Source organism: Melanerpes formicivorus, unplaced genomic scaffold (assembly GCF_026170545.1).
Source record: "Melanerpes formicivorus ecotype bairdi unplaced genomic scaffold, bMelFor1.0.p_v2 SCAF_7, whole genome shotgun sequence".
Taxonomy (NCBI): domain Eukaryota; kingdom Metazoa; phylum Chordata; class Aves; order Piciformes; family Picidae; genus Melanerpes; species Melanerpes formicivorus.
The window spans coordinates 24,641,660-24,661,351 of record NW_027142359.1 but is presented as its reverse complement, the minus strand read 5'-3'; the positions used below and the strand labels follow the sequence as shown (position 1 = coordinate 24,661,351).

At 52.0% G+C, this 19,692-nt stretch overlaps 2 long non-coding RNA genes across 2 annotated transcripts; both read right to left on the bottom strand.

Moving 5' to 3' along the window:
* Window positions 1–4,314: 4,314 nt before the first annotated feature.
* On the bottom strand, window positions 4,315–8,486 carry LOC137442179 (uncharacterized). Its single transcript, XR_010987606.1, has 4 exons — window positions 8,405–8,486; window positions 6,566–6,699; window positions 5,204–5,534; window positions 4,315–4,406 (listed from the first exon to the last, which is right to left on the bottom strand). It is a non-coding gene; the product is annotated as an uncharacterized lncRNA (long non-coding RNA).
* Window positions 8,487–9,536: 1,050 nt separating this feature from the next.
* LOC137442180 (uncharacterized) lies at window positions 9,537–18,462 on the bottom strand. Its single transcript, XR_010987607.1, has 3 exons — window positions 18,359–18,462; window positions 11,852–11,900; window positions 9,537–9,591 (listed from the first exon to the last, which is right to left on the bottom strand). It is a non-coding gene; the product is annotated as an uncharacterized lncRNA (long non-coding RNA).
* Window positions 18,463–19,692: the final 1,230 nt, after the last annotated feature.

Below are 19,692 nucleotides of genomic sequence, written 5' to 3'. Positions count from 1 at the left end.
CTGGAAGAAAAGAAATGTGAGAGGTTCCAGTCCTCATATGCATAGACCTGGGAGGCTGTGCAATGTCGTGGCACCATGGTGGCCTCAACAATGCCCCTTAAAAGCCTGAGCAAACTGGAGGCACTTCGGGGTGATACTGGCAGTGGACAGGGCTCAGCACAGGCAGCACTGCTTTTGCTGCTCTCTCTTGCTTTATGCCTTGAATGGATTTCAAAGCTGTTGGCACCACCGCGGAAAATCCACAAAGACCTGGCGCTGGGAGAGGGCTCCAGCTAGCAAAGCAGATACTGTATCACTCCTCTTTGCTGGAGGATGGCTGGGAAGGGGAGGCCCAGGAAATGAGGGTGTATTTCATGTTGACTTTACTATTTGGTGCGATGCCAGAGTATTCAGCAGTGGGGGAGGAGGAGATTATCTTTGCTCCAAAGAAAACAGAGTCACTCTTCCAGGGAAATCTCCTCTGAGATTCAAAAACCAACAGGGCAGTCGCCCCTGATGTTCTCTGGGCTGGCACGGTGTGTCCTGCTGCAAGGTCCTTGCTCCACAGTAGGTACAGCTCAGACCACCAGCAGCAGGGGGAATTACCATAAAGACAGGGCCATGCTGCAGCTAACATCCCCCTGATCATGTTTCTCTGCCATAGCCCTCATGCAAAGCTGGGTGTCCCTCCCTGCCAGCCCTTTCCCATCCTTGTGGCATAAAAGGCTCGGGCCCAGCCAGCCCCTACCCTGGTTGCCTTATGGACATGGGACTACGCTGTAGGGAGGGGTCCACATCCTACTGCTAAATCCATCTCTATCCCTGACCTGAACCTGAGTTGGGGAAGGAATTAATCCCCCTCCCCCATCTTTTCTTTGGTCTTGAACAAAACCAAATCATCTCTGACCACCACAGCTCTGGCAAATGTGATATGAAATCCAGCTCTTGAGCTGTTTGTTTTCTACAGCAAGCTATAGACCACATCTGTGTTCTATATCATGATATCATAGAAGATATTACCTGAAAAGGTTGGACCAGATGATCCTTGGGGTCCCTTCCAACCTGGTATTCTGTGATACCTCATACACTGTGCCTGCATCCTGCTTCTCACTCAAGCCTAAGTATGTGTGCGTAAGTGTCCTGGAGGACCCGTTTGCCCAGTAAATACCATAACCAACCCAGGCGCAACCAGCACCTCCCTCTCCCTGCCTCTGCACCCATGGGTGAACAGAGCAGTGAGTTTGATGGATGAACCTCCATCCTGTCTACAATTAAGTCTACCTGAAGGCTGTATCTATCACTCATCTGACACCAGCCATCCTCCCAGAACCACTTTCCAACCAGTCCTTGCTGGCAGGGCCCTGCCTGCTCTTCTCTTACCTTGGAGGGGGTGTGTCCATGGGTGTAATTCAAAAGGGATCCAAGGGTTAAAGCCTGTGGCTTTGAATCTTTCACTGCTCATCTGCTGGAGGTGTGCAGAGCCATGAAGCAATGGTGGCACCATGGCAAGTGGTTATTCATGCAAGATGTGTGCTTTTCAGGCCAGATATTCTGTGTCCTGATAGAATTTAGAGGAACCAATGAGAAGGGCTGATGCTGCCAAACAGAAGAGGACACAGCAGAAAAAGGCCCTTGAAATCTTTTTAAGAAGTAATATCTGTTTATTGATACAGCCCTTGATGCTGCTCCCAGCTCCATCCCCACAGGGAGAAGATCCCACGTGGCTAAGCTGGTCCTGCTCATCTGGCAGTGCCCTTGCCCTTCCAGGAGCTGTAACTTGTGGCATGGACAGCTGCAGTGTGGCCCCTGCCCCGCTCTGACAGCTAGTGCAGGAGAGCTGCCATGGGATGTCCCAAGCTGCTTCGTTGCCCCCAGGCCCAGCCTCACCTCACCCTACACTGTGCAAGAAGTGCTGTGCTCAGCCTCTCCCTGGGGTGAAGCACCACCAGCATGCACAAGGTACTGTGGTACATTCACCAGCCTCTCCCAGACACCCCCTGAAGACTGACACAATTTAGCCTGGGATACAGGCAGTCCAGGCTCCACTACCATAGCTTAGCCAAGAGCTGGGCAAGATTTGGTCTTAATGCTTGGACACCGGCTTGCACTAGTCACTGTTTTATTCCCAGCCATTTAGGGCCCCTGGAGGCAGGAGGATGTTTGTTCCATCTTCCTTTCAGCCAGTGCTCTGCCACAACACCCCAAATGACCAGAAGACTTGGGACATTCATCTCAAGATGGCTGGAAGATGTTCAGATGTGAAGACAATCCCCTCTGGCAGTTTCCCTGAAAGATGCAGAAGCTGTGTGGTTACCTGGCCCCCTGCTTCCCACCCTTTGTAACAAGGCCATGACCTGCAAGCCCTCAGCTTACTGAGATCCCACAAGGATTTGGGGGCATTAAGCCATTATGCACCTTCCTGGGCTAAGGCCTCAGCAGGATGCAAATCAACACAGCATCATTGCTGCAGCTTAGCACGACTGTGTATCTGAGCAGGCGACATGGGACATGTTATCCTGCCAGTTCTGTGTCCAACTATCCATCCCTTACATCATGGATGAGCACTGAATATCCCTGATATCTCTATGCTCTGCATGTGGCTCATCCCCATGAACAGAGAACACCAAAATGTTCCTCATTTTGCACCCAGTAATCATCATCAGCTCATGCTCTGTGGCTGCTAAGCCCAAGAGACTTGCAAATAGCCCTGATGCAGGGAGAAGGCAAAGGGACCCACAGCTGATGTCCTTCAGTTAAATCCCCTGAAACTCAGCATGTTCCGTGTTTTCATCCCTGCACCTACCCCAGCTGCTTCTGAACGAGGTTCAGAGGGCAGTAGGCTGGAGCCCAACCATTGGCCACAATAAATCACCCCCCAGCACCACTGGATGTACACCCACTCTGCAAAGGCAGCAGCTGCTGCAAGCACGGGCAGGGATGAATAAACAGCAACGCCAGGAGGAGGGGGGGAGGGGGTGGGGGAACCCAAACAATCCTTAGAGCAGGCCGGAAAGCCTGCAAAGATCTGGTTGGACCCAGGGAGGACAAACTGCTGCTTTCCTTGCTCTGCTCCCCCTCCTTTCTTCTTCATCCAACCCCTAAAAAAGCCCCCCTTGATCTGCCTGTGATTAAAACCAGGGCTTCCTTCAGCAGCAATGAAATCTCGTTTTTTGTTTTCTTTGTTTTGGGGGGGAGGGGAGCAAGCTGGGTTGCTGGAAAAAGGACGGGAGGTGCCTCCAAATTCCGACCCACGCCTCTCCTCCGGCCTTGAATTAAAAAGCCAAGGGGCTCTGGAGGAAAGGAAGAAGGGGAGAGAAGCAAAACATGCCGTTCCCTGCAGCCCTACCAGCTCCTGCCCCCTTCCATCTCCGCAGCAGCAGAGGCCCTGGCCTGCTGGCAGCCAGCGGATTGGCTGGGGGTGGGTGGGAAAGGGAGCCCAGTTTGGTGTTACTGGGCAGACTTGGAGATTTTGGGGGGATGGAGGGAGGGAGGGGGATGCAGCAAGGCAGCGCCTGCGTCAGGAGGGCAGCGCGCACAGGGCCGGTTTTGTGATGCTGGATTCCAGTTCGCCTCCGCCGGCGCGCTGGGACACGGCGTCAGCTGCTCTCTGTCTCATGCTGCTCTTTGGGAGACGGCGATAGGGGGGGACCGGGATGGCAGGGGGGTGGTCCTCTGGGTCTCGGTTGGTGCTGGGCGACGCGGTGCCTGTCTGAATGTCCCCATTGTGTCGGTGGGGAGGGAGCAGGAAGCGCTGGCATCGGCCCTCGGAGCGCCTTGGCACCTCGCCGGCACCCTGCCAAGGCACGGGACACCGGGAAAGGGGCTCTGCCCCCAGGGAGATGTTGAGGGGAGGGAGGGGGAAATAGGAGGGGAAAAGAAGAAGAAGGAGGGGAAAGGGGAAAAAAAAAGAAAGCAAGCAGGGTTTGGAAGTAGAAAATGTTACTGTGCAGAAAAGGGACTGAAAGGGAAGGGAAAAGCACAGCCAACCTCTTTGTCTGCTGCACTTGGGCATTAAAAATGGCATTGGGGGGGGGGTGGGGGGGGAAAGGGGGGCAGTAGAAAAGTCCCCCTCTTTTACTGCCCCAAAATGCTAATTGCATCTCAAAAGCTGGGTTTGCACAGGTGGCTGGTTTGGCAGGAGGCTAAATTGGTGCCAGCAGGATGTTTCACCCTGCCCCAAACCCCACTGATGACTGACAGACTCTCCCCATTTCCCAGCCCCAGCCAACCAAACTGCCCCCTCTTGCCGCCACAGGTGCTGGACAGGGACACCCCATGTGCCTACACTCACCCTGGGCCACGGGCAGGTGTAGCTGAGCTGAAGAGCCTGGGTTCACCTGGATAGTATCTCCTCCATCACCAGCATGAGCTGAGAAACTCCAAAGCTTCTCAGCACTCCCACAGAGTTTGACAGCATGAAATTAAACCTGAAAGCAGGAGACAAAACCTTAAATGGCAGCAGGAAAGGATCTCTTTTTTTTCCTTAAAACATGTGAAAGGCAATTGATTTCTCTAGGCCAGAGCCCCAGAGAAAACCCCTTCTCAGCTCCCTGTGCCAGATACTTGCTCTGTCCTCCTGTGTGAGGTTCTAGGGTGCCCTCTGAACAAAGTCTGTGCTTACTGCAGGCTGCAGGAGTCAAGGCTCAATGTGTGGAACTGGGGGGGGTGGGGGTTGTCCCACAGGAGTTACCTTAAAAATCTTAGAGAAAAGAAAACCAAAAGAGATTTTGGAATAATATTTTGAAGAGCATCTACATGACTGCAGGGCCCTGGTGCCCTGTCAAGGGGTAACCTGGGCTGGAAGGACCCTCATATGTTGGACAAGTTGTGGGACTAGCACCTGTTCAGATTTTTTTAGATTGCTTCATTTTGCTTGCTTATTAGCACAGAAAACATAAAGTCCATCACCCAGTCTTGAGCAGAAGTAACAAACAGGCCTGCAGGGCTGACTACCACAAAAGCAAGCAGGGTCCACTCCATGTGAGCAGGGGAACCCATCCTGGTTCCAGGTTCCTGAGATTTGCCTTAATGAATGGGCTGTGTCATTGGGAGGAGCAGACACTCCTCCATCAGAGCAGCACCTGAAGTTAGAGTGTTGGCCAGGAACCAGCACATGGAGAGCAACTTCCACCCAGGGAGTCCAACCAGGGCCCATCACATCCCCCTGAGGGCGTACCTCACCCTCCAAGGATTTTGCTTACCCATGCAACCACCATTAACTCACAGGGCTGATGCAGGTCCACCTTAGACACCCAGCAGAGTGAGACATTGTCCTAGTGGCCATCAAAGAGAAGATGAGGTAAGTGACAGCAGCTTGGAGGGCAGCCTCTGGAAGATGCAACCTTGGGCACCTCTGAAAGCCAAGCAAAGTCCAAGACAAAAGCGCGTGGAGAGCCACGCTCATTAGAGAAGACAGCGAGGTGTTTTTTGCTTGTGTGATGTGAGCTTTCACTCATGGCTCCTCATTAGGACTCAAACGACCTGTGGACCTATCCAACTTTTGGATGGCGGTATCTGTGCTCCTGTCAGCTTCCAATTGTCCACGGGGCAGGTCGCTCGAGGGAAAAAACAACAGACAATTAGAAACCAGGCCCTTCCATGTGTTCAGTGGGCACTCTCCTAGGGTGACCCAAGACACTGATCTGAGCCTTCTGCCCTTTTTTCCCATTCACTCCAGCCTGGCCAAGGCCAGTACCAAGGGATTTTAATTAAAACTTCTTTCCAACCACAGTGGTGGGCATTTTGTCTCTTAATTGCAGAACAGACAGCCTCTCAGCGAAACAAATGACTGTCCAGTTGGTCAGCGTACCCTTTCCAAGCCAAGAGCTGGGAACATTAGCTGCAAGCACAAGAAGAGCCTTTCATAATGAGGACCCATGAAAAACAAGAGGTGAGTGGTCATCATTGTCATTAGGAAGCAAAATGAGAAGAACATTTTCTTCTGCTGGGTACGGGTGGAAACTGGGCTCAGAGCCTGTCTCTGCCATGCTGGAAAACCAGGATGGAAGAAGGGCAACCACATCTCATCCTCACCCCTATTCACTCTTGGATTTGCCTTCCACTTGCTCCACTTATTCTGGGGAAAGGATTTGTACCCACTGTTCCTTTGGAGGTCTCAGTGGCTCTTGCTCTAAGGGTTCTAATGTCAGTGAAGAGGCCTTGTCATGAAAGCCCCTTGCATGACAGCATTCAGGCAGCAGCTCAGAGGCACTGTATGAGATCAGTGGGCAGTCAGAAGGCCTTCTCTGTTACCTTCAGAAAATGTGAAGTCCTATTTTACCATATTGCTCCTCAAGCTCAAAGACCTTGTGTTTTATACTGTGGAGCTTCATACCATTGTTGCTCCCATTTTCTAGGCCATCCAGTTCTCCTTTAAAAACCACCTATAACCTCCTCTGTATCACTGGCATCCCTGAGCTCTGCCTCATCCACACATCAGCATTGTTCATCTAATTTTTTTGGGGTCATTTACATAAATATGAAAGAAGGCAACCCTGGGACACTCCAGGGGAAACTTTCCCTTCTACCTAATGCTTCTCTTTGCAATACCAGCCGTCCACTTGATGTGGACTCAGTGCACACCTACCTCCATCCCACTCTCCAGCCACATACATCATTTATTTCTTCAAAAGCCATTGTAGATCCTGGAGCTTTCTCTGAAGGATGGCAGTTTGACTTCTCTGGCACAGTTCATCCATCTCCAGCAAGGACAGGCATCCTCTGCATGGGAGGAGAGACTTTGGTGGGGATGTTGGAGATGAAAGGAACCCTTCCAGTTGCAGCATTTCTCTCTCTCAAAGCAAACTGAGGCTCCTATGTGGTAGACCTTGGGCTGTTTGTTGACACAGCACCTACAGCATGCAGCAGCCTGGAGAAAACCCACACCACCCTTGCCAGGAAAGAGTAACACCCCTCACTCTAACAGCCCACCTGGGCTGGACACCACCCAGCTGCCAAACCCACTTCCCTCAAGCAGTCCCCTCATTAGGCTGATTATAATTACCTGTCAACCTAATTGCTCCCTTTCCCTAGGGAGATGTAAGCTCAGAGATGCGTCTCCTACAGAGCGTGGCCGGAAAGCTACTGGTAATTAGTGGGATATTTTTATAGCCTATGCTGAGAGCTTTGAATCAAGAGAGTGGATCCAGGCATGCAAAAAGCTGCACTGTGTACCTAAAGAGTGCTGCTCGTGCTCCTCACGATTAAACATCGTCATTAGCACAACTCACTCGGCAGACTGGGCCACAAAGATGATCAGAGGCTGCAACACCTCCCCTGGGGGAAGAGCCGGGGGGAACTGGGGCTCTTCAGCCTGGAGAAGACAAGGTTCCAGGGACACTTTATCACAGCCTTAAGGTACCTGAAGGGGACTACAAGAAAGCCACTAGGGACTTTGTACAAGGGCTTCTAGTAATAGGGCAAGAGGGAATGGATTGAAGCTTGAGGAGGGTAGTCTTAGACTGGATATTAGGAAGAAATTCTTTACAGTGAGGGTGGTGAGACAGTGGGATGGGTTGCCCAGGGAAGTTGTGGATGCCCCCTCCCTGGATGTGTTCGAGGCCAGGCTGGACAAGGCCTTGAGCAGCCTGGTTTAGTGGAAGGTGTTCCTGCCCATGGCAGGGAGGTTGGAACTAGATGATCTTTAAGGTCTCTCCCAACCCAAACCATTCCATGATTAGACTAGACTAGACTAGACTAAACCAGGTTGGAAGATTCAATGATTTCTAAGCAAGGCATATGCTCCAGGGAGCCACATCTGTGTCTTTCTGCCCCAGAATCGTCACCAGCTTTCTTTTCCCCTGGCAAACAACATGAGTGTATTCGTAATTGAAGGATGTTGACTGGAGGATGAAAACAAGCTGGTGAGGAGTTTTCACTTTCGAGCACTGCAGCTTTGCTGCATGGAAACTTTCTGTTTCATGTTCTCCTTTCCAGCCAATTCACATTTTTGTTTCGATCTTTACAGCCCCAGCCAGGCACTTCTGCACGGAGCTGTTGTTAGTGTGTCATGGATAGCAACACATACCTAAGGCAAGGAGTCAACGTTTGCTGGAAATGGGCCTGGCTGAACTCCCTTTCCCCCTCCCTAATCCAAATGGCCACCAGCTTTGGAAAAGTTTTCCTCCAACTCTGAACTCGCTTGGCCCCAACTGCTATAAATAGTCAGAACAAAACCTCCCAGGCCAAATGCCCTGAGTGTTTAGAAAGCTTTGATCCCGAGCTGCTTGAGCCTTTTCCACTCCTGCAGCTTGAGCCCATACTGCTGCTCAAAGTGGGGCCAGGGAGATGTGACTGCCAGGGTGGGAAGCAGGAGGGTGCTAAGTCCTATGTGCACCCCAGGTGCAGACCCTCCTCGCCTCTCCCGTGGTCAGCCAGTATCGGTGCCAGAGCAAGAGGCCAGCGCATTGAATCGGAGTCACCGTACCTGCCTCGAGTGCATGGACCTCCCTGAGGAGAGCTGTCCCTCAACTGGAGCCAGCAGGCAAACCTCCTTGCTCCCAGCTTCCGTGTCTGCTTTCTGTCCCTGTTTTCCTGCTGGTTGAGGGTGCTTTGCTTCCCCCTCCTTCTGGGTGTGCCTGGCTCTTGTGCCTTGGCACCACTCGCCTTGGCCAGAGACGGAAGTGGAAAGACACAAACATGGGGGGGGGAACCCAAAACAAAACAGAAAAAGGGCTGCTCTTGCAGTATTTCCAACCCATCAAGCCCAGAGTGAGAATCCTCTGAGAAAGCCAGCCCTCATAAAACCCCAGGCCAAGAAGTTTGGATAAGCAGGCCCAGGGCTTGCTTGTCCCCCCCCAACATGATCCTGACAGATTCAGAGGAGCACAGCTCAGCTCTGCAGACCACCAGAACGTGCAGGGGTGCTCAGCACCCACAAATCAGCAGCTGAAGCAAGCACCCAGGCATGCTGCTCCTCAAATCTCCTCTGCCCACAGCTAGTGGGACTGCATGGGGAGGCAGGCCCACATAGCTCCCCAGCCTTCACCAACCCCAGCCTTCATATGGCTCCAGCCACCAGCTTGTTCCTGCCATCTGATGCTGAAGGCTACCTTAGCCTGGATTTCCAAGCTCAGCACTGCACTGGGCAGCACCTGCCTTTTCTACCTCTGCAGTTCCAGCAGGTTTTCACATGTGTGCCTTTGAGCTCCCAGATCCCAGCCAGGAAAACAATTTTAATGCCCAGGAGACATTTTCCCTGCCAAAGCTCTCCCTTTTAGGAGCAGAAGCTGGCAACGGCCTGGCATGCAGCAGTACAAGAAGTGTTGCAGGGTAGCCCAGGATAATTCACTGGCATCTTCCTTGTAAGAGGGGACCTCAGCACCCAACATGGTCAGCAGGACAGACAATCAGGACAGAGGTGCAGCACCAAATCATCCTCCCTTCATGTTGCTTTAGCAGCAACAGGGTTTCCTAGGAGTTTTGCTGCAGCCTTACACTTGGCCAGTACTTTTCCCCAACCAAGTGACTTCAGGTTGGTTACAGGACACTTTACTGCAGAACAAAGCCCACCTGAAACTCTTGGAAGTGTTCCAAACCCCAAGAGCAAGCATTTGCTCCCTCCCTTTTCATCTTGCTCCACAGCAGGCTGGCAGCGGTGAAATCTCTGTGGCTCTGTGGAAATACAGGGGAGCTGACATGAGCTTGGGTGGACACATCTCTGGGGAGCCAACTTAGCTAATGCTGCGTTGGGAAAGGGCTGAGGTCAGCCCCAACACCCTCAGGCACTGACAGGCATCTGGCATGGGGGGCAAGAAAGCTTGGAAATTGCTCCTGAGGGGAAGTTAGAACTAAAGCAGCTTAGCTTTAAGGGAGAAGTGAAACTGTCCCAACAGAGCTCATTTCAGACAGGATCAGCATTCGGCCCCCTCCTCAGCCTGCTGCATCCCATGGTGCATCCCACAGGACTTGACCCCGCTGCCTGAGACTGTTCCCTGTGGGCTCACAGCAAAACCCTTGCAGGGGACATCCAGTCCTGATGGTGTCTACGTGGTGTTCAGCCTAGTGTTCACCACTTGAGCACCCACCATAAGACCTGCTACCTGGGACACCACCTTTTCCTGCTCACACTGCACCAACACCACGGGACAACTCTCACCCAGCTGCAGAAATGGCTGCAGCCCGCAGAAATCCCCTTGGGTGGGCTCCCAGAACCTTCCCTCATTCCAGGCCACGGCATCCTGGATGGGGTGGCCGCTCCCCACGGAGCACAATGGGGAGGACAGGCTAACCCCGCGGGGGGTTTGGCAGCAGAGGCCGCCTCAGAGGTGAGGGCTGGCCCCGAGCTTTGTTTTATGTCCTGTTTATCCTGCCGAGAGAAACAGAGGAGTTCAGTGTGCAGGAATCTCGTGCCCTCGCCCCGCTCCCCCACCGCATGAAAGCTGCTGAGCAAACAGGAGGGAGGAAAAAAAAATCAAAGGCGCTGGCGCCCTGCTGGCAGCCTGCTGATTTTCCGCACCGCCGGCCCCGCTGCCAGCTCTTACATAAGCCACCGGCTCGGCCCGGGGCTGCGCTCGGGGCTTTTGGCTTGCAAACCGAGCGCTGTCCCAGCAGAGCCACCCTGGCACCACGCAGCAGGGCAGACCCCTCACCTCCCTCCCTGTCAACCTGTTGGGGTCTTCTTCCTCCTATCAAAGAAGATGTGAGGCCTGGGCAGCCCCTTGATACCCAACCATGCTACATTCAGCTGGTCATTGGCGTGGCAGAGCGAGAGTGCTGCTCTCCCCATGGCATCCTGTGGCCATCAGACCTAGGCAGCCCATGAGCTTGGCACCATCTCATAGAGTAATAATCACAGAATCACACAGAATCACCAAGGTTGGAAAAGACCTCAAAGATCATCAAGTCCAACCACAGACCTCATGACTAAACCATGGCACCAAGTAATAAAATGCAGTCATAGAATCACTGAGGCTGGAAAGGACCTCCAAGATCATAGAATCACAGAATTGTTAGGGTTGCAAGGGACCTCAAGGATAGAATCATAGCGTCAACCAGGTTGGAAAAGACCTGAGAGATCATCAAGTCCAACCTATTAGCTAATACCTAACAGCTCATGACAACCAAACCATGGCTTCAAGTACCACATCCAATGATCATCTAGTTCCAACCTCCCTGCCATGGGCAGGGACACCTCACACTAGAGCAGGTTGCCCAGAGACACATCCAGCCTGGCCTTAAAATCCTCCAAGGATGGGGCTTCTACCACCTCTCTGGTGACCTGTATCCAGTGTCTCACCACCCTCATGGTGAAGAGCTCTGAGTCCAACCTTCTACCCAACACCTCCATGTCCCAAGGTGCCACATCTACTAATTTTTTTTAACACCTTCAGGGCTGGTGACTTCACTACTACCAGCCCCTTCCATCTTCTCCAAGTCTCAGCACTGGGGCACTCCTGCTAGAAAATGGAGACACTTCAGCCCTCTGATGTTACAGAGCTCACTTGTCTCTGCTTGGCACCTGGAACATCACAGAGCCGCTCACAAGAGGTTTGACACTGGTGGCATGGGTTTGTGTCCTCTCCACCAAGCACTGCTGAAAGCACCAGAGGAGACCATCCTTGCTTTCTCTAAGGGTGTCTTGATCCTGTCATCTTGAGCTATTGAGTGGTCCCCAGGCATAAGGGTGTCCCAAAGACAGGCCCTGCATGGGCTATGAGGACTCATTTCCCCATCTCTCCTGGGCATGACCTCAGCAGAACAGGAATGAAAACACTGTGAACATAAAAACACCCAGGAAAAACTTATTAAATCCTCTGCCTATCTGCACTTCACCATCAGGCAGGGCTCCACCTTCCCCTTCAACACAAGGTTACTCTGATTTGGCAAAGCGACAGCTAACCAAGGAGGACAACGAAGAACACTGTCATCCTACCTTCTCTTCTCGTCTCCACCCTTTTTTTGTTCTCTTTGCATTCCTTCCACTGCAAGAAAAGGAAGAAAGCAAAGCTTCACACTTTGAGAGGTCACCGAGAGCCAGTGCATGAGCTAGCACTCAAGGGCCCCCAGCCAGCCAGCCACACCAGTTCCGCAGCACCACATCTCTGCATCTTTTAAACACCTTCAGGAATGGGGATTCAACCACCACAAGAACCCTTTGAGTGAAGAAGTTTCTTCCAATATCCAACCTAAACCTTCCCTGGTGCAAATTGAGGCCATCTCCTTGCCTCCTATCACTTGTTACTAGGGAGAAGAGACCAACACCTACTTCACCCCACCCTCCTTTCAGGGAGTTGTAGAGAGAGAAGAGGTCTCCCCTGTGCCTCTTTTTCTCCAGAGTAAACAACTCCAGGTTCCCTTAGACACTCCTCATAATACCTGTTCTCTAGACTCTTCACCAGCTTTGTTGCCCTTCTCTGGACTCACTCCAGCACCTTGGTGTCTTTCTTGTAGTGAGGGGCCCAAATCTGAATCCAGTACTCAAGATGTGGCCTCAGCAGTGCTGAGCACAGGGCGACCATCACTTCCTTGCATAGGATACAGACCAGGATGCTGTTGGCCACCTGGTCACACTGCTGGCTCCTAGTCAGCTGGCTATCCAGCATTCTGACTTCCTACATATTTTTTTACTCTGTTTTCTGATTTCTGATTAAAAGCAATAAACAAACAAGTACCAAGATGCCACTTCCCTGGGTTTCACCCCCATTCACACCTACCAGCAAGGCAGCCCCAATTATCTGCATGTTCCCTGAGCCCTCAGTAGGGAGCTCCTCACCATCCAGCATGCAGAGTGGAGGGATGTGGTTTATTGGCCATGGTGGTGCTAGGTCAGTGGTTGGCCTCAATGATCTTAGAGGCCTTTTCCAACAGAAATAATTGTATGATTAGATCAAATTAACTCCTACACGGAGCGGCGGCAGGCTCAGGCAAATGCTGGCTTGGCTGTCCCTCTCTAGACTCCATCTTGCAGACAGAAGGGCTGGAAACAATTTTGCTTTAATTGCTTTTTCAAATGCAGCCAGCAGATGGTTTGGTAACCCGAATTCATGAGTCTTTCCACAGCTCCAGGCTGCTGGCTTGGAAACCAAACCCAAGGGTGACCTGGGTAGTGAGGGACCCATCCTCCCCGCTCTACCAAAATGCTGGCCATGATGCCCAAGATGTAACTGCCCAGGCTGTCCAGTAAGGACATCTCAAGGCCGCCCAGGCCATTGGCAGCTATTGCATGCCCTGTCTGCAGTCTCCAGCCACCAGCACTAGCAGGAAGTTGTCTCCATTTCTAGGTGTTGGTCTCAGCTCACAAACTAGACAAACAGCAGTTGGGTTGCCCAGGGCTGGCAGGGACATCAAGCGGGCTGGTCTCTGGTCCCAAGTGTTATTTTTGGTTGGGGAGGCTCCAGGCAATGGGCTGGCTGCTCCTGAAGAGCACTCATGCAGCACAGGACAGCCAGAAATAAGGGACAATTTGCAAGTGCACCACAGCCTGTTGTGTCAGGGCCACCCTGCTCAGAAGCAGCTTGGAAGCCTGAAGAGCCCATGAGTATACAACAAGGCCCACAGCTTCCCTGGAGAGCATGGTCTCTTCAGGGCACTGGGGGACATGCCTTCCCCATATATCCCTTTGTCACTTGGTCCCTGGTGGGTGTTCCCATGAACCTGTGCCCAAGAGCAGCCAAGCTGCTCTGGAAAGGCTCATAGGTTAGGTAAGCAGAGTCACTTTTCTTGCTGGCTCTCATCCTGACCTGCTGTGTGATTTCCCACTAGTGCCTTCACCTTTCCCTCTTCATGGCAGTCACAGGATTCTGGGCCATTGTCCATGATGTCCCTGTGCCCATCAAACTGGGAACAGTGACTGACAATTACACACTGGCTGCAAACCTAAGTGCTTACAGCAGGGGGTTAATGCAGCTGGGCTGACTCCCCTGACCCAAGTGGTTTACTCTTCACACGTAGTCCCCACCCATCTACGAACACCTACGTGCTCAGCACCCCACAGCACCCAGGTTGCAGAGCTCTGCCCCCAGAGCAGCCACATGACAGTGCAGAGGAGTTAAGGCAGTCCCCAGAAGCTCAGAACCCTCTGGTGAAGCAGGCTTGTTTTTCTCTTACGAAGTAATTTGAAATTCTTGGAAGGCAATCAGGAAAGTACAAAGTATTCCAGCTCAGGACAGCCTGGGACTCATTCCTTAGAGGCACAATGGTTGTTTACTCAATCCCTCATACATTAATATCTAAAAATTCATGAGTTCAATTGTAAACAAGGAGCACTGGCTTTACAGTGTTGCCTGCTTAACAATAGTGGTCCTGGCCTGAATGCTGATTTTGTTATCTTTCTTCTCATCTTGCTATCAGAGGGTCAAGATCTTGCAAAATTATGGGAAATATTTCAAGCCTGTTGATGTCTGGTTTTGAAACTCATCCCTCTAAAACCCAAGGCCAAAGAAAGACTATTTCACATCAACATCGAGGAGTACAGGCAGGGAGAAGTGCTGTTTGTGCCAGCACTGTCCTCTGGCTCAAGAACAGATGAGGAAAAAGCCGGCTGCAGATCCATTCCTGCTGGAAATCTGTAGAAGCTTCCCAATGATTGAGAGGGAAGGTCCCCAAGGCAGTCTCCTAAGGGGAACAGGAGACATGAAATAACCCAAAGCCAACCTATTTCCAAGACACAGCACAACTAGTTCCTGGAAACACTTGTACTAGCAAGTTGCCTATGGTGAGCAAAGGTATCATCTGCGTTCATCAGCCCAAGGACTCTAAGTCCAACAGTCCAGGACTCTTCCCAACACTTCATCTGAGGAAAGCCTCTGAAACTGCATCCCAATGGCAAGCTGGCAAGCGCAGCTCCCTCTGCCAGAAGGAGCTGTGGGAGATGAGGGTGAAGAGCCTGCAGGATGGAGACGGCTCAGAGCTCATTGGAGCTCACCTTCCCTTCTGTCTTTGCTGACTGGCACTGCTGTAAGCCCTTCTCATGCCACGTCTGTGCAGCCTCAAGCTGCCCAGCTGGGCCCACTTACAGATCTCTCTCCCTTTTGTGTCTGGTGCTTACTGGAGAACACAAGACGAGGCCACAGCTGTGGGCTCCAGGAGGTTCCCCAGGACATTCACAGCTAAGTTGGTAGCATTTCCTGGCTCCTTTACAGCCCTCCATAAACACATTGACGTTTCAGGCATTTTCAGGCCAGGGAACATGGTTTTAGCTCAGCTTTCTCATCTCTCTTGAGCAACAGTTATTTGTTTAGGTAGCTTAAACAAAATGAGATCCATCCCTGTTGCTTGCAGAGTCAGAGCAGATCAGCTAGCTCCACCTCAATGCTTTCTTGCACTTGTGCAGAGCTCAGATACCTCCATACAAGCCATTGCCTCAAGTGGGTGAGAAGAACCAAGTGAAAAGTACTTTCAAGTCTGATAAGGGCTGTGCATGAAAAACCAGCTGCTGCTTCTAGGGACAGAGTCTCAGGCTGTGGAGCAGCAAACTGCATGTTAATCTCAAGAGAGGGAAGCAAGAGGAGGAGGGAGCTTCCTTGAGCAGGAGGTTCATGTATCTTTATCTTTGCTGCTGTCAAAGGGCAACAGCTGCGATTGCAGCATCTTGGAAAGTCTCCATGCAGGCTATCTCCTGAGGACATCACCACAAGTCTGGCAAAATCACCTTCACTCTCTTGATAATGATTTCAGTGCACCAATGAACTCCAAGGCGAGTTCCCAGGGAGGAATCACCTCCACTGGCTAGAAACACAGCAGCTTACATTTGAGTGAAGCCTTTGGCTCTCTTAAACTCTAGGTACCACCTGAGATGCACAAGCCTGTGGTTGCCCATTGTTTAAGCTGTGACTTCTGCCCTGCAGGAACCAACTAGACAAGTGAGGTTTTGGGCTAGTCATGCAAGGGCTGCCAAATCACTACCCAAGGGAACAAGCTCTCAGACAAGCCCAGATTCCAACCAGAGAAGAAACTGGAGAGGAAACACACCACAGTTCAATCCCTCGCTGTTCCTGCCCCATGAAACACAGCAGGACATGGCATCTGAGAAAGTCCATGGGCCTCTGATCTTTACTGCTGCCTCTTCAACCAAAATGACCTCCACCAAGAGGGTCACTACTAAATCAAAACCTGCAGCGCCACAGCAATGCCAGAGGTAGCATCTGGCTCCCTGTTCATTCCAGCAAGCAGCTACTTCCGTGGGTATCATGGGAACACCCCCTCTGGGACATTTAGCTCTATGTTTTGCACACCAATACTCTCACTGGAAGAGCCCAAAGTCTGTCTCCAAGCACTGACCTTCAGCCCATCTCTCCAAGGCGCACATCTGCACCAAACCCAGCTGGGACCATGCTGATGCTACTCAGGCTAGTAAACATCCTGTTCTGATGAAAAAAACCCGTCAGGTTATGGTTGGAAAGACTCCTTCTGCTCCCTGTAGGGGCTGGAGGTACCATCCTGAAGACTAGAGGCAGGGTGGGAGCTCCTCCCTGACCGCCTGTGGTGACCGCAGCAGAGCACAAAGCCAAAGTGCTTTTATGGCTCTGCCTGCCCAGATCCTCGGCTCTCGCCCATCCTGCTGGTCAGCCAGTCCACCCCAGAAGGCAGCTCCCTGTTTGTCTTGGATGACCTCCTGCCAAACCAGAGCTTTCCACAGCGTGGCTCTCCGGTGCTGCCGGAGAGCGGATTTCCTGCCGTTTGATCTAAATTTGCCTGTCAGTTCACCAAGTGCCTCCTGATTTCCTTCATCAGCCCTCATCTTTCCATCATGGAGGTGGCCCCACAGCCCAGGGCTTTTTGGCAGGGAGCTCAGGGACTGGTCTGGTGGTCAGCGAGCAAACGCTGACGTTCCGTGCCTCCTCTGGCCCCAGAGCCGGAGAGGATCTTTCCTCCCTTCCCAGGCAGATGAAGCGTGGACACGCAGTGCCCTCTGCCGATCTGAACACCGAGGGAGATGCAGGAAGGAGCAGCATGCAGGGCTGGGCAGCGTTGCAAACCTCTGAGTGAGCTGCCAAGCCTCTTGCCTCCCTGCTAGCTAGCTCCTTGCTGCCATGGCAGAGACAGAACATTTCTCTCTGCTGATAAACTCTGGGAACAGCTGTTTGAGAAGGCAAGTGGTCCAGTTGGCATCAGCCAACTCCACATCTGCAGGTTACAGCTATTTAAGGAAGCCAGAACATCTTCACTATGCTCTGCAGGCCTACCCACTAGGTCTGAGCAATCACCTTCACCCATTAGGTTTGAGCAATGGGGAGGGCAAAAGCAATGGGCAAGCCAGGTGAGCAGCAAGGGACAAGGAGCCAGCATGAGGGACAAGATCATGTTCCTTTTCTTCTTGACCTGGGGCTCCTTTCCCCAAAATAAATGTGCTGCCTTATCTTGAAATAGTAGAGGTAAGTAGCTGCACAGGGAGGACAGGCTGGTGGCCCAAACTGTCACAGGGAGCCCAAGAGCCTTACCAGGAACCTCATGGATCAGGTGTGAAACAGAGACATCACCACTACCAGGATCTCAGTGAATCACTGCTCTTGCTGCAGAACACTTACTGTCTATCTTTGTGTTCCCAGGATCTAATCAAAGGCCCAGAAAGGTCTCTCTTGCACTGCTCCTGCTCACAGGACTGTAGGTGAGGCTAGCTGTAGCCCAGCGTCATGAGCTGCAAGCCACTACCAGTGGTTTTAGCAACTGTGACAAGTTTTAGGTGTGTGAGTGCTGCTGCCTAGCTTTCTTTTGAGAACTGGGGCAGAAAGAGCAACCCAAATGGTTTGGCTGGAGTTGGTAGAGCCCTCCTGAGGCCCAGCAGATGTAATGGGCTTGGGCTGCTCCAGTGCAGAGGAAGCTGAGAGCTTGGCACAGCCCTCAGACCACCCTGGATCCCCACCATTGCATGAGAGCAAACCTGGAGTTGCTCCTGAAGCAGCTCCCGGCCATGGGACTGGGAGGACACCCATGGCTCAGACCTGAAGTGAGATCTAGAGGCCACAATACAGGCAGCAAAGTCCATTCCTAGTTAATAAGAGTCACTTTAAGAGATAAGGCCATCCAGAGACTGATAAGTTTATAACACTGGCAGCAATCTGACCCCCAGCAGATTTACGTGGCACAAGCCATGTCCAGCTAGATCAATCACCTCCCAGTGTTGGACTGGTATTGGCTCTTTCCCTGACTGCAAAGGCTGCATCATTCCTTATCTCTGCTGCAGGGAAAGGTCACCACTAACATGCAATACATTCAAGTTTTGATTGCTTTCACCTCTCCATTAGTTTTTCCAGGATTTCTAGGTGATTGAGACACAACTCCAATGGAGAAGGTCCTGGCTCCATTTCACACTTGATTCCAAGGCAGGTCTGTCTTTCTCCTCATTTCTAGCCATGGCTTTTCTGGTTCTGCCAGTGTCCTTCTCTGGGTACCTGCACCCTATCCCTGCCATCAGTCCCTGCTTATTACATACCACACTTACCATGCTCTGGGACAGAGAAGACCTCCTGCACCTTCACACTGTGCCTTGGTCTCCTTGGTGCTCCTCCAAATGACTCAGGTAAGGGCCAAGGTGAAAAGTCAAGGCTCTCCTGTAAACCAAAGAAGTATTTAGAAGACAGGAGCACATGAAACCACACAGCATCAGTGCAGAGCCCAGCTTGAAAACCTCAGTGCCTCTCTCAGGACCTCTCCTTCAATGTGATTGCCACCTTGTTTGCAGTGTTTCATTGGGTGTATCAGCCCAGGACACTTCCTTCCTTCCAGAGGAGGGCAACAAAGCTGGTGAGGGGTTTGGAGCACAAGCCCTGTGAGGAGAGGCTGAGGGAGCTGGGGTTGCTTAGCCTGGAGAAGAGGAGGCTCAGGGGAGACCTCATTGCTGTCTACAACTCCCTGAAGGGAGGTTGTAGCCAGGTGGGGGTTGGTCTCTTCTCCCAGGCAACCAGCACCAGAACAGGAGAACACAGTCTCAAGGTGTACCAGGGGAGGTTTAGGCTGGATGTTAGGAAAAAGCTCTTCATAGAAAGAGTGATTTGCCATTGGAATGGGCTGCCCAGGGAGGTGGTGGAGTCACCATCACTGGAGGTGTTTAAGAGGAGACTGGATGGGGTGATTGGTGCCATGGTTTAGTTGATTAGATAGTGTTGGATGATAGGTTGGACTCGATGATCTCAAAGGTCTCTTCCAACCTGGCTAATTCTATTCTATTCCATTCCTCCAAAACCCAGCTCCTGCTGCAGGAAAGCTTGGCTGCTGTCTAATGGTTGACATCTAGGGAAATGCAAATAGAAAACAGAGCCACATGGATTCTCCCAGGAGGAATAAATTAGGCTCAGGCCACACAGACCTGCTGCCTTCTGGCATAAAGCCTTGATTATATTTTTTTATGGAGCATCCTAGAACCCTCAGCCTCCAAGGTACTGACATCCTTCTGCATGGAGCTGAGCTTTGGTGACAGGGGCACCAGGAGGACCTGTTCCTGTCTCCGTTGCCCACTACCCTTACGTCAAGCTGCACCTCTGGCCCCAGTGTGCTGAGAGAGCACAGCTGGTATCTCTGTATTGCACCTCATCAGGAGATACCCAGCCGGGACACTCGCCACCCCTCTGCAGCCCTTATCTCCTCCTTATCTCACACCTGCTGTAAAGGGCTGGCAGGAGAAGTGCTGCATCAGGAGTGCTCTGCTGGAAGGAATTAATTTGTTTTTTTTAGCACTGGCAGGGCCCTGTGCCAGCCCAAAGTCCTCCTGCCTGAGATGCTGAGGGTAAGTGTGGCTCAGTGCCTCACTCCTTGGGCCATAGCTTGGTCCCAAACCAA